Below are 14,034 nucleotides of genomic sequence, written 5' to 3' on the forward strand. Positions count from 1 at the left end.
ATCAGCACTGCTGCAATCACAGCTTCAGCCAGATTAAGCATTCATCACATCTCTTACTGAAGTTTTATGAAGCACCCCACTTTTTTCCTGAGACCTTGTGTAGCCCCTTACAGTCCACTATAAACTACCGTAATGAGCTGCTTTCAAGTTAAATTCAGACCTTTAAGACCTTTGAGTTCATATTCTTGGTGAGGGAACACATCTTTTCTGTGCATTTGAAAAGCATTCAGGATTTTTTTTTTTTAAATTAATATTGTTTTGCTATACCTAAATACCTAAACTTTATACCTAAAGTAACTATTTTATGCTTTCTAATTTGATTGGATAAGTGCTTCCAAAAGTGCTGACATATTTATACTTTTTAAAGTTTTTTTTTTTTTTTTTTTTTTATTGTTTTAGACAAACAGCATAATGCCTAAAACAAAAAATATCTATTTGCCCATAAATACATTTAATTCAAGAGATGTTCCAGGGTTACAGCGGGTCTTAAAAAGGTCTTTAAAAAGTCTTAATTCGTCCTTACACAAATTAAGGACTTAAAAGGTCTTAAATCAGAGCAGAAAGTCTTAAATTCATAAAGTCTTGCCATGAAATGTTGCATGCCTTGCAAAAAATGAATATGTTTATGCTTAAAACAAAAACAGATATCTGTCAATGACACTTCCCTATAAAAAATATAAAAAAGTTGATTTTTCTGAGCACATTGGCAGTTGTTTGTTCTTGTTTTATTCATGAATTCACTTCATTTTCACCAGTTTCACAGTTCACATTGTCATTTTGCTTCTCAAGAAAATGTATCTTGATTTAAGAATCTTTAGACAATTGCACTTATCCATTACAATTGCACAAAACCAAGACCAAAATACTGATGAAGAGCATCACTTTTTGCAGTGTGATCAGAAGCTATAGTAAAAAAGTTATTTCTATATTCTAGTGGTTGGGAGTAGAGCGAATAAAGCACTTGTGTTGCTAATAATACAACAAACTGTGTTTATCACTAGACATCTACATTTAGAGAATATATTAACATATTGTCTTCCCTTCAATTTATTATACATTTTCTTTTCTGGTTTTAAAAAGATATTTAAAAATATTAAATTTACCTTCAGAAACCTTGAATTCTCTGAAAATATTGCATTAATTTAGGAATAGAGTTATTAAGGAGAGACAGGCTGACTGTGTCCCAGCCTTTTAAACAGTTTAAGCCATAATTATTTGAGCAAATGTTTGCTTTATCGTTATTTCAGTCTATTTTTTCATTGTCTATTCCCAGCAGTACTTTCATGCCGAGACGATACACATGCAAAATATGGACTCATGAAGGCATCTTTACACAGCCGAGTTAAGCCGGGTCTGCACCTGCTCAAAATTCTGTGTATATACTGTTCTATACTCTTTGGTGTAAATGAACGTGAGCTTGTGCCGCACTAAACTACGTCATTGTCATGACAACCAAAAGTACGCCTGTCAGCTCAGGTGGTGCAAGAATCAAAAGCTGGAGTGGGATAGTATATTGAAGTTAAAGAGTTGTGTACTCACATCGTGAAGTCTCCGTTTGTAATCTTCCTTTGAAGAGACAGGCAGATCAACGTGCTGCTACATTTCTCTCTGATGCTTAACCCAATTAGCATCACTGTAATTGTGTATTGTTATAGTATATTCCAAACATCCTCTTCTTAAGGATGATATTTCACCCACACACGATGGTGACATCTTCTGTCCTGCCTGAAATGCTAACGCTAGTATCAATCTTCATTTGTTGTGCCAGTTACTTTCTGGCTCTTTGAAAAACTATTGCCCGCTTTTAATCCTGCTGTGATATACCCGGAGTAATAATTCATAATTTCTTTGTAGTGTTTGTTGCAGCTGGAACAATTTTATTTAAAAAATGGAAAATAACTATCAGTACCAAAGAATTATGACAAACATCAAAGCGCCTGCTATAATGCTCCGAAAATTTTGATTTATTTTTAGTATTACAGATTACAGTACTTATTATTTTATTATTTTTAAATTAAACACTCAAATTTGTAACATTTTGTTAAAACTGTAATTTTAAAATAGTTATGTTCAAAGCATTGCTTCCCACGATTTCAATTCCTGTGTAAATCCATTTATGCCACATCAGAGCAGCATTAAACATGTAAATGCACATTTTCATGGTTTTATGCCGCTTCAGATTTGGTTTCTGTTTATTTTGTGTGTGTGTGTGTGCAGTAGTCTAATTAAAGAGCAATAAAGCTGATTTAAAGGTGCCCTAGAACTTTTTTAAAAAAAGATGTAATATAAGTCTAAGGTGTCCCCTGAATGTGTCTGTGAAGTTTCAGCTCAAAATACCCCATAGATCTTTTTTTTTAATTCATTTTTTTAACTGCCTATTTTGGGGCATCATTATAAATGAGCCGATTCAGGGTGTGTGGCCCTTTAATTCTCGTGCTCCACGCCCACAGAGCTCATGCTTGCCTTGAACAGTGCATAAACAAAGTTTACAGCTAATATAACCCTCAAATGGATCTTTACAAAGTGTTCGTCATGCATGCAGCATGCATGCGTTGGATTATGTGAGTATTGTATACTGTTATATTGTTTACATTTGATTCTGAATGAGTTTGAGGCTATGCTCTGTGGCTAACGGCTAATGCTACACTGTTGGAGAGATTTATAAAGAATGAAGTTGTTTATGAATTATACAGACTACAAGTGTTTAATAATGAAAATAGTGACGGCTCTTGTCTCCGTGAATACAGTAATAAACGATAGTAACTTTAACCACATTTAACAGTACATTAGCAACATGCTAACGAAACATTTAGAAAGACAATTTACAAATATCACTAAAAATATCATGATATCATGGATCATGTCAGTTATTATTGCTCCATCTGACATTTTTCGCTATTGTTCTTGCTTGCTTACCTAGTCTGATGATTCACCTGTGCAGATCCAGATGTTACTGGCTGCCCTTGTGTAATGCCTTTCATAATGTTGGGAACATGGGCTGGCATATGCAAATATTGGGGGCATACACCCCGACTGTTATGTTGAGATTCGCCTGTTCTTCTGAGGTCTTTTAAACAAATGAGATTTATATAAGAAGGAGGAAACAATGGAGTTTAAGACTCACTGTATGTCATTTCCATTTACTGAACTGTTGTTATTTGACTATGCCAAGTTAAATTTAATTTTTAATTTGAGGGCACCTTTAATATCCCACAACTGTATTTTAACACTCTATTTACACATTTGCAGGAATCCAGAAATCATTTCATTTCAAACATTTATGTGAAATTTGCAGACGACCCCTCGAAGAGCATGTGCAGTGTGATTACAATGGCAGTGGTCTACTTTGTCATCGTCACTGGCAGTGTAAAATGCTCCATATATTTTCTTGTATTTATGAACATGTGTTAATGTTCATAAATTGTTATTGTAAACATAACAATGACCGACATCGGAAATTAATGGGAAATATGGAAAAATACAAAAACTCAGAGAATCTTTTGGTGGTACAAATGACAGATCAGGCACTGTGCAGAAAATGAAGGGGTGACACTCTAAACTCACTTTTGAGTGCAAAGGAGTCAAGTGTGACCCCTAAACGAGGAGGACCAGAGGGATTTTCTTTTCAATGTTAATATCAATTACCAATTTCAGAGATATAGGTAACATACAGGCCTCTGTTGTATTAAATTTGCAAATTTCCTCAATATTAAGCAGCATAGAGTTGTTTTTATTTTGGTTTATAGGTCGAAATAAGTGAATGTTGCTCATAATGGCGAATAATCTGAGAAAATAAAAGTTTTATGAATTAGCCTACACTTTTGTAAAATGTAGTAGCCTATTATGGGCTAATTTAACAGGATTAGAAACATATTCAGTGCATAATTTAAATGGGATATCTTAGATGCCAAAAATGGTCCATGAGCTCAGGCAGCTCTTAATCTATTATTGAAGAGCCATAAACCCTGGCCACACGTGATGTTCTTTTGATGCTTGTTTTAAGTATGCATCCTGTAGTTTATTTGGTTCATACATATGCAGTAAGCTGCATCCAGACGAGCCCCCCTGTTGAGATCGTATATACAAGTTTATGAAACTTTGTGAAAAGACACTAAGTGAATTTCTAACTGTGATTTGCAAAGTATCAAGGGCCATTCCCATTTAGCAAGATTTGTCTCGTAAATATAGCGTGGTAATTGCTGTGCTGAAGAACAGCAGACAAAATAGCCTTCAGATGGTCTTTTCTGAGTCCAGGGTTGAAGCACTCTTCTTCAGTACATTGCAGGAGCAAAGAGATAAACAACTGCCAAGTAGCAAAATTCAAAGACTGTTTTGTTCTTCTCAGAATAAGCTATTAACCTTGCACTCTAGAACATTAATTATGAATTCCCTTCGTCACTTGAAGAAGAAAAGTGTTCGTTAGGGCACAAAGTTACACTTGGCAGCTCGTCAAAGGCTATGTGAAAGGATCCTTTGCAGGTTTTTAAATTGGGCAAACTGAGCAAACAATGCATTTGAAAAAGCCACACTGCAACTTCATTTTCAGAACAATAGCGGCCCTGTTCCCAGAGGTGGCATTTCTCATTTTTCTTATCTGTGCACCTTGAAGGCTGTCACAGCGGTGAGCGGTGTGCCTCTGTTGTTCGCCATGGATCGGAGAAGTCTCCTGAGGTGAGAGCCTCGGCGCTGGTATTGAGTCACAACGCTTTTGAATTTTGTCTACAGCTAGGTCTTTCCTATCAGACTCATTTTAGAGAGGGATTTCAGATGGGAAGAGTAACACTCTACCCTCCCAAACTCTCGCTGGATGTCGGTGCATTGTGACGTTGTAAGTGTCCTCTTTGATGCCTGTGAATTGCTTTCCTAGTGGATGTCAAGAGGGTAGAAAATTGCAGCACTTTAGGTCAAACTTTAACAGGCATTTCCTCTTTTATTCGAGCTGGCTGAGAGATCCCATTTATCTTGTTATCAAACTTGAATTGCACGGGAAAGAAAATTCCTTATGAGCAATATATGGATTTTGATGGTGCTTCTTAGGGAAAAAACTTAACAATGAAATCGCTGCCTATACCCCGATTAACTATTCCTTACATTAGTTCACTGATATTGTCTCCTTAAAGGATTAGTTCACTTTCAAATAAAATTTTCCTGATAATTTACTCACCCCCATGTCATCCAAGATGTCCGTGTCCTTCTTTCTTCAGTCGAAAAGAAATTAAGGTTTCTGATGAAAACATTCCAGGATTATTCTCCTTATAGTGGACTTCAATGGACTCCACTGTTGAAGGTTAAAATTACAGTTTCAGTGCAGCTTCAAAGTGCAGCTTCAAAACCGCACATTCATATTCTTCAAAAAGCTTACGCTGTATGTCCGTTCGTTCCGTAAGTTGAATAGGGAAGGACACACAGCGTAAGCTTTTTGAAGAACACGAAAGTGCGGTTTTGGCGGAACCACTTGGAATGCGATCATTTGTTTATATAAAGCATATACATTTACTTTTTTTTTTTTTTCGAAAATCCTCGTCTGGTATCGTTTAAATAACTTTGAAGCTGCACTGAAACTGTAATTTTGACCTTCAGCAGTGGAGTCCATTGAAGTCCACTATAAGGAGAAAAATCCTGGAATGTTTTCATCAAAAACCTTTTTTTTTTTTTCCGACTTAAGTAAGAAGGACATGGACATCTTGGATGACATGGGGGTGAGTAAATTATCAGGAAAATTTTATTTGAAAGTGAACTAATCCTTTAAAGGAATGAATGAAAACAAGTGAGTGAATTCGGACACTGTGTGCACTGGAAGGGCTGTCACTCTTGCATAGTTTGTGCCTGCTTTTTAATAATCATTTAAAAAGTAATAATAATAATCTCAAATTTTCAAAGTAAACTGGCAGCTCCAGTAATAATGATAAAGCTCCCTATTTAAGGGTATAGTTGGTGATTTCGAACACATTAAAGGGAAGTGCCTCATGGGCTTAAATAACAATCAGTAGTGATGAGTTTAAGGTGCTGAAAGTTTCATCCTGTTCTCACATTTTTCTCTTCTTTGAGAGATGAAATGCACAAAATTATGTAAGAAAAGTGAAATGTGAATAGTGTGAACAGTCGAGGTGAATACTATATATACGGAATGGCAAATCAGGCAATATAGAAACTATGTATAATATCATACACTTATATATATATATATATACACACACACACACACACACTTGAATACGTGTGCCACACTTAAAAAAAACTGCATTAGCAAATGTAAAAAAGAATTAAATAAAAAAAATTAAATAAAACATGAATTGTTTTTTCACAGTAAGATATGTCAGTTTGTCTTTCTCTTTTGAAGTATGTAAATGATGGCCCATCATTTCTAATCGGTACAGATTATCTTCCATGCACCTTTATTGTTGTAAACATAATTGCTTACTTTGCAGTGTTTCATTACAGGGAACATTGTCTTCCAATCAAATCAGTGACAGCCACGATAGTTATAATGTTAGCTTGTTTGTTGTTTATAATTGCCTTTTAATTATGCTCCTCTTGTATGATTGTAATTTCCCCCTCTTCTTTCTCTAACTTTGTAACTTTGAGGGCAAACAAAACTTCTTCATCTAGACCTACAGAGTATGATAAATTAAAGACTTCAGTGTGGGTGACATGAGTCTACAGAGGAAGTACCATCAAAAGCATTGGCTATGTCTGGAGTGGCATACTATCATAACTACATATACTGTGTCTGCAGATTTTTTATTGTGTGGTGTTTGTGCAACAAGATGTACTGTATATGAAGGGCTTTTTAAATTGATAAACTATAAACAAACACATTTTAAAATCAGAAGGTTTTTCACAACATTGAAAGTAGGCGAGCTATGAAATTGAGATTTTTGAGTTTATCAACAAGACTTTTAAATGGCATTTTGAAGTTCATTTAGAGTTCATTTGTGGTTTAAGGCAATGCATGGTGAGTGACTGAAGAAGTATCTAGAGATAGATCCTTTATTGCACACACAAATGATCCCACGAGCATCACAGACTGAATTAAATATTATAATGCAAATTAGGCCTTTAAACCAGTAGTTCATCAAATATTCTGTATTGCTAGGCCTTCGGAGTTCTAGGAAAAACCACATCTGAAATATTTAGCAGAGATTGGCAAGGCTTCAGAGCAGTGGCGGCTGGTGCAAAAAAAATAGAAAAACAATTTAGAAATGCAGGAATGAATAGGCTAATTGTTTAAATAACCATTTAACAAGTGATGATATAATGTATCATTACTGCTTATCTAAAACATGGAAAATTCAGTATTTAAAGCATGCCATAGGGCTGGGATCTAAAAAAAAATCTGTATTTAATTAAAAAAAAAATGTTATTTCACATCCTGCCCAATACTGTCCTTGAAACAATGTTCATATTGAAGGCTATAAAAACAAACATGAATGTAACCTTGTACTATATGCTATATTATGTGCAAAAAGGGGGTCAAATCACATTAGGCCTAGGCTATATTCAAAAATTTTAATGTTTTTTAAAGCATAAGTTAAATACACTAAACTAAAAATGAATTTAAATAAAAACAAAAGAACAGACTAATTATTATGATATTTTGATTACTCTACAAGTCATTTTACAAATACACTTAGCTGTAGGTTCGAAATTCTACATATGACATAATGACGTCAAAAAAAAAAATTGAAACAAATATTTTTAGCAAAATGTACTTTACTCACTGTTTGGCGCGCATGCGCGCGACGGCGCTCGTTCACGGAAGTTTGTGCTTGCTGAAGGCTCGTCCACGCCTGACTGCAAAATGGAAATATTTTCTCGACTTTCTAATATTTAAAGATGGAGAACATGTCTGTGAAATATAAGTTATGCACTGAGGAAATTATTAGATGTCACTTCAGCTTAAAAAAATATATTGATAGAGGTATGTTGGTTTCCACCAATCGCTGCACAAGTTAAGGTTACGTAAGATGACGAAGGCACGTTAGTGCGAGCCCTCCCGGAACCCATAGAGATTGCACTTTTACTGTCTATGGATTGCACTGCAGTGCCTGCACTTCGAAAAAAAAAGTTATTTGAATGGAAGTCTATGGGAGCCTGACGGGAGCAGTCGGGGCAATTCTCGGCCAGAGTGAAATCGCCCAAAAAAGAGGCGGTGCTCCACAGAGCGTGACTCGACGCTGATTGGACTATATCCAGAGGCAGAACAAACAGCCTAGCAGTGACAGATAGCATAACTCTGTGGTTGAATGTGATTGGGAAAAAAAACAGTCCCAAGCGAAGTATAAGGGAGTCACTGAATCATTCATTCAAACTTTTGGTGGTGTGTTGCCCTATTGCCCTAATGAAGAATTAAAAATTTAACAATTTAAAGTGTAATAATATTTCACAACACTACTGACTTTACTGTATGTTTGCTCAAATACATGCAGCATTGGTGACTTTTTTTAAAAACATTAAAAATCGTACTGACCCAAAACATTTGAACAATGGTGTATATTTAGATTTATTTGCTTTTTTTGGTGGTGCTTCCACCAAGCCTGTCATGTGCTTTCAGTGCATGACATTTGACACCTACCAGGATTCATTTCAATATTCAATAGTGTGAGAGAGCTCATTCATAAAAGGATATTTGAATGTGTCTCCAGACTGCATGAGAGCTTCTGAGGCAGCCGTCCCTAAATTAAACTGTTTACATCTTATAATACTAAAAATTTCTGTGCTTGAGTACTTAGATGTCGGTGGCACTGCTCAATCATTAAATCACTCAGGCGAGAAATGAACTGAATTGCTTTTTAAGTGTGAAAAATAATGGACATTAAATAAACAAAACCATTTTTCTCAGTAACATACCCTTGAGGTTTCTGATAATGAAGGACTGTTAACAATCATATTGATTACCTTGATGTCTTACCAACAGTTAGGAAAGAAGCACAAAGTTAGGAGAGGTTACAAACAATATGTATTATTTAACTTCGAATAGCTAAACACTTTAAAGTGTGAACTCTTGTCTGATATCAGTGTCTGCTTTTATATTAGAGAAGAGGTCAAATAATGTGGACCGAAGTTCTGCATCTACAGTCTTATTTGCTTTATGCAATGTATGGTTTCAAAAATACATTTAGGTGTGGTGGATTATAGTATATTATGGTGGATTATATTTGTTTGTTTTTTTCATGTTGCATTACTGTTATTTGACCTTAGGTTGTTTCAAAATAGAAACAAACTTTCAAGCTCTAAGCACACATTTGATATATTTTCCAAAGTTATGGAGGTTAACTGTGGTCATTTTTTCAGGTAAAGTTTGAGGTCAGAAACAACGTGTAAGGCTTTAACGTCTCTTGGCGACACTTGACAACCTCTGATTTGACTCTCAAATACAACCTTGAAAAAGCAATACATGATTGTATTACTTTAACCTTAGATTAGAAAAGCTGAACATTAGGTCAAAGAATTTTTATTTGTTTGTTTTTTTCTTCAGTTGGTATCCAACATATCGTTCAATATCAATATCGATTTACCTTGACATCTAGTACTTTTACTCGTTTCGTCGAAAATGGTGGATTTGGTTTGAACTGTCAGTTAAGGTATTTTGTTCAAGCAGATTGTTTTCTGATAACGTACATAGGAATAAGTGCTGTCCTACAATATGTTTATTTAACAGGGACATCCTGATATTGCAGAATTAAATTTAAAAGACCATTGCTGTGGGATATTCAAGGTTAATGTCTAAATTTATATGCATTGCATAGCAAAATTGCCAATTTATTACTTTGTAGTCATTGAAGTTATTAAGTGTTTAAAAAAACAAACAACAACAACAAAAAAAAAACAATAATTAAATATAAACAAGCACCTCCAGACAATAAAATACAAAGTATGCAGTTTTTATAATAAAAAAGCCTAAGGCAAGGTCAGCTTATATAGTCCACACAGCAAAAGCCATCAAGTAATGTATCAACACCTGGGTGATGGTGGAAATGAATAAAAAGCATTTGTATGCAAGGCTATAGTTCACTGATGACCAAGTAAAATTAATAAAATTGTAAATCTCAATTTGAAATGTAGAGCACCTTTTTTTTTTACACTATATCCTTTATTGCAAACCTGCATATGTTTGATATCACAGTTAAAGATTTTTACATTGTTACTAAAGATTTCTATTTCAAATAAATTCTTTTGAACTTTTCCTCTAAGAATCCTGAAAAAAATGTATCATGGTTTACACCTAAATATTGTTTTAAAATATAGAAAAATATAATTAAAACCTTTTGTATTCAATAAAAGTGATCTACACACTTTTGATGTCATATCTTTGTGTTTTATTATTATTAAGGCCTTTGGACAAAAAAAAAAAAAAAAATTACCCGTCACGTCAATGGCCCATCTTTTGTTGCAAACCTGAGTCTGTTTGAATTCAGAGTTAATTTGGTTAGTGAGAAAGTTATAATCCAAAATCTAGGTCTGGGAACCACTAATTACAAAAGCAATCCATCCTAACTTGTGGAAATGCACCTTTATTGATGAATGGTGTACTTACTTATTTGCAGTCACAATTATTATGCAGTACTGTAATGCATTTCTCACTTCTGGTTGTCCCTGAATCAAATGTCCTCAGAGAGCAGCTCACATTCTTTGCATCTCTTGCAATGCACCTAACAAACACAAGTGTGTTTAAAGTTTAAAGTTGGTGCTAAATCCAAAGGGACAAATACTTCAATAACACAGTAAAACTGGCATATTTTCCTCTCCTCATTGATGACGCAAGACCCAAAAGTACATTGTTAAAAGAGACCTGATGTGGGTAGAATCAAATTGATCCAAATGAACCAAAATTGTGTAGACTGAAAGTTTTCTGTTTTATTTTATTTATTTTTTCTCAGTTGTTGTTTCTCTTTGCACATCTCTTTCCCAATCACATCACAATGATACTAAGGCTAGGTTGAAAATATTGATTTCTTGATTTTAATCTACAGTATTTTTATTTTTATGATCAGATATCAATTATAAAATCCCAAGAATCGATCTTTAAAGGACCGTTCACACCAAGGATGGTCATTTTAAAATGATAATTGGCTGTTTCATTGTAGTAACTTGTAGTAGGGAACGTAATTTGGTGCGTAGTTCTGTGGGACGCAGTCAGACACACTTGGATATACAGACGTGGACAAAATTGTTGGTACCCTTGATAAATATGATGAAAGATGACTGTAAAAATAAATCTGCATTGTTTTTCCTTTTGATCTTTATAAAATTACCAAAAATCTAACGAATTGAAAATGGGGGGAAAATCACATTATGAAATAAATGTTTTTCTCCAAAACATGTTGGCCACAATTATTGCAGCCTGGTCTCATTGTTAATACGTAGTTATTAATACGTAACTTTAAAAGACACAAAACGTACATATTTGTACGTTTTTAATGGTGCTAAAACGTACAAATACTGACGTAATTATGGCACCCAAACGTAAACATACTTACGTTTTTACTGCGAATAAAACGTAAAATATTTACGAATCTTTCATGTCATAAAAATATATGTATAAAATATATATAAATGTTCCCTTTTTAACATTTTTAGATGAATGTAATATCCCTAAACCCCACCCCACCCCGAACCTAAACCTACCCATTTTATACATAATGTTAAAAGAATAAATCATAATTGACAGAAATGTGTAGGAAAATGCCAATTTTAGTAAAAATATGACATTAAAACGATATTTTGAGCCACTTATCCTACACCTTCCCCTAAACCTACCCATAACAATTTCTTAAAACTACATACTGTTAATAAATGAAAAACAGACAAACAAGCGTAACGTTAATCACAATCATTTATTTTTTGCAAATATGTCAAAAGTGGTACCAAAAGTTAAAATGATGATGAGTTCCAGTCGCAGTCCTCTCTGGCTGTAACGTAATAGTTTTTATAGGGTACAGAGCAGAATATAATTTATTAATCCGTGAAATTATGAATCTTCTCTCCGTGAAGGCGCGCACTCATTTAAAATGTCAATCCACTGAAACACGGCATATCGCAATCTGCGACGAAGCAGGTGAGAACCAATGAGCGTTCGATATCAGTGCCGTAAACCATGTCGTAACGCTTCTCGAGGGTGGCGCAGGCGCACTGGCGCTATTTTTTAAATTTGAATCATAACGTGCGTGGGTTTTGACTGTGACGGTCGCTGTTGCTGAGAATGAAGGTGAAGATCGACAGATAAAGGGCTGAATTTGAATCTGTTCCTCGCAAACATATGGATTCTAAAGATATGGAGTAAAGCAAACAAATAAAATGGGTGTGATTTGTTAATTTATGTTGTGCTTTGGTGTATCTTATGGTTGTATTGTCAGTCACTGCATAGGAAAAAAATCGCACAGCAAAATATTACAAAACGATTATAGAAATGTTATTCATTTTAAGGTTTCAAAGTGTAGTGTCGTTTAACATTATGTAACGTTAATGACAATTGAACACAACATATTTGAATCATTAAAGCCAAGATTTTAATATTAATACATGGTAATTCATATACATTCACACTTTACGTTAGATGTTTTACGTTTTTTAAGCTGCTAATACGTAAGTATTTGTACGCTTTAGTGCTATAAATACGTCAATGTTGTACGTTTTTGTGTGTATGAAAACGTTAGTAAATGTACGTGTGGTAGAACCACACTTCACGTAAAAATACACACGTATTCTCATGAGATCACGTTGATTATTGGCACCCCTAGAATTTTTTTATGAGTAAAATCTGAAGTATATTCCCATTCATATTTACATTTTTTAGCACACCAGGGTGATCATGAACATGAAGTTGTCCAGCCATGACTTCCTGTTCCACAGGAGTATAAACATGAGGAAACACAAAGGCCAAATTCCCTTAATCATTCATCACAATGAGTAAAACCGAAGAATATAATTCTGATGTGCTGCAAAAGATTGTTGAACTTTACAAAACAGAAAGTGGCTGTAAGAAAACAGCTAAAGCATTGAAATTTAATCCCCATTTCCACCATTAGGGCAATAATTAAGAAGTTCCAAACTACTAAAGATATTACAAATCTGCCTAGAAGAGGACATGTGTCTAAATCGACCTAATGCACGGTGAGGAGGAAAGTTTGAGTGGCTAAAGACTCTCCAAGGATCACAGCTGGAGAATTGCAGAGATTAGTTGAGTCTTGGGTCTCAGAAAGCCTAAAAAAAGTGATCCAACAGCACCTACATCCCACTAGTTGTTCAGGAGGGTTTCAAGAAAAATCCTCTGCTCTCATCCAGAAACAATCTCCAGTATATTCAGTTGTCAGACAAGACTGGAACTTCAAACTGGACCGGCTTCTGTGGTCAGATGATACTAAAAAAAGAGCTTTTTGGCAGCAAACCCACCAGATGGGTTTGGTGCACACATGGATAAAAAGTACCCCATGTCCACGGTTAAATATACTGCTGGATCTTTAATGTAGTGGGCATGTTTTTCTGCTGGAGGTCCTGGACATCTTGTACAAATTCATGGCATCATGGATTCTACCAAATGTCAACAGATAAAAAATCAAAACCGATTCTGCTAGAAATCCAATTATGGGCCATGGTTGGATCTTCCATCAGGACAATGATCCAAAACAAACATCAAAATCAATACAAAAATGTGTCACTGAGCACAAAATGAAGCTTCTGCCATGTTCATCCCAGTCCCCTGACCTGAACCCTAAAGAAAATGAGTGGAGTGAACTGAAGAGAAGAAGCACCAACATGGAGCTGGGAATCTGAAGAATCTGTAGAGATTCTGCATGAAGGAATGGTCTCTGATCTTATGTCAGGTGTTCTCCAAATTCATCAGGCATTATAGGTGAAGACTCAAAGCTGTTATCTTGGCAAAAGGAGGTTGCAAAAAGTATTGAATAAAAGGGTGCCAATAATTGTGGACAACGTGCTTTGGAGAAAAACATGTATTTCATAATGTGATTTTCCCCCACTTTCAATTATTTTCCTTCAACGAAAGGTTAGATTTTTGAATTAAAGATCAAAGAT

Source organism: Chanodichthys erythropterus, chromosome 21 (assembly GCF_024489055.1).
Source record: "Chanodichthys erythropterus isolate Z2021 chromosome 21, ASM2448905v1, whole genome shotgun sequence".
NCBI lineage: Eukaryota > Metazoa > Chordata > Actinopteri > Cypriniformes > Xenocyprididae > Chanodichthys > Chanodichthys erythropterus.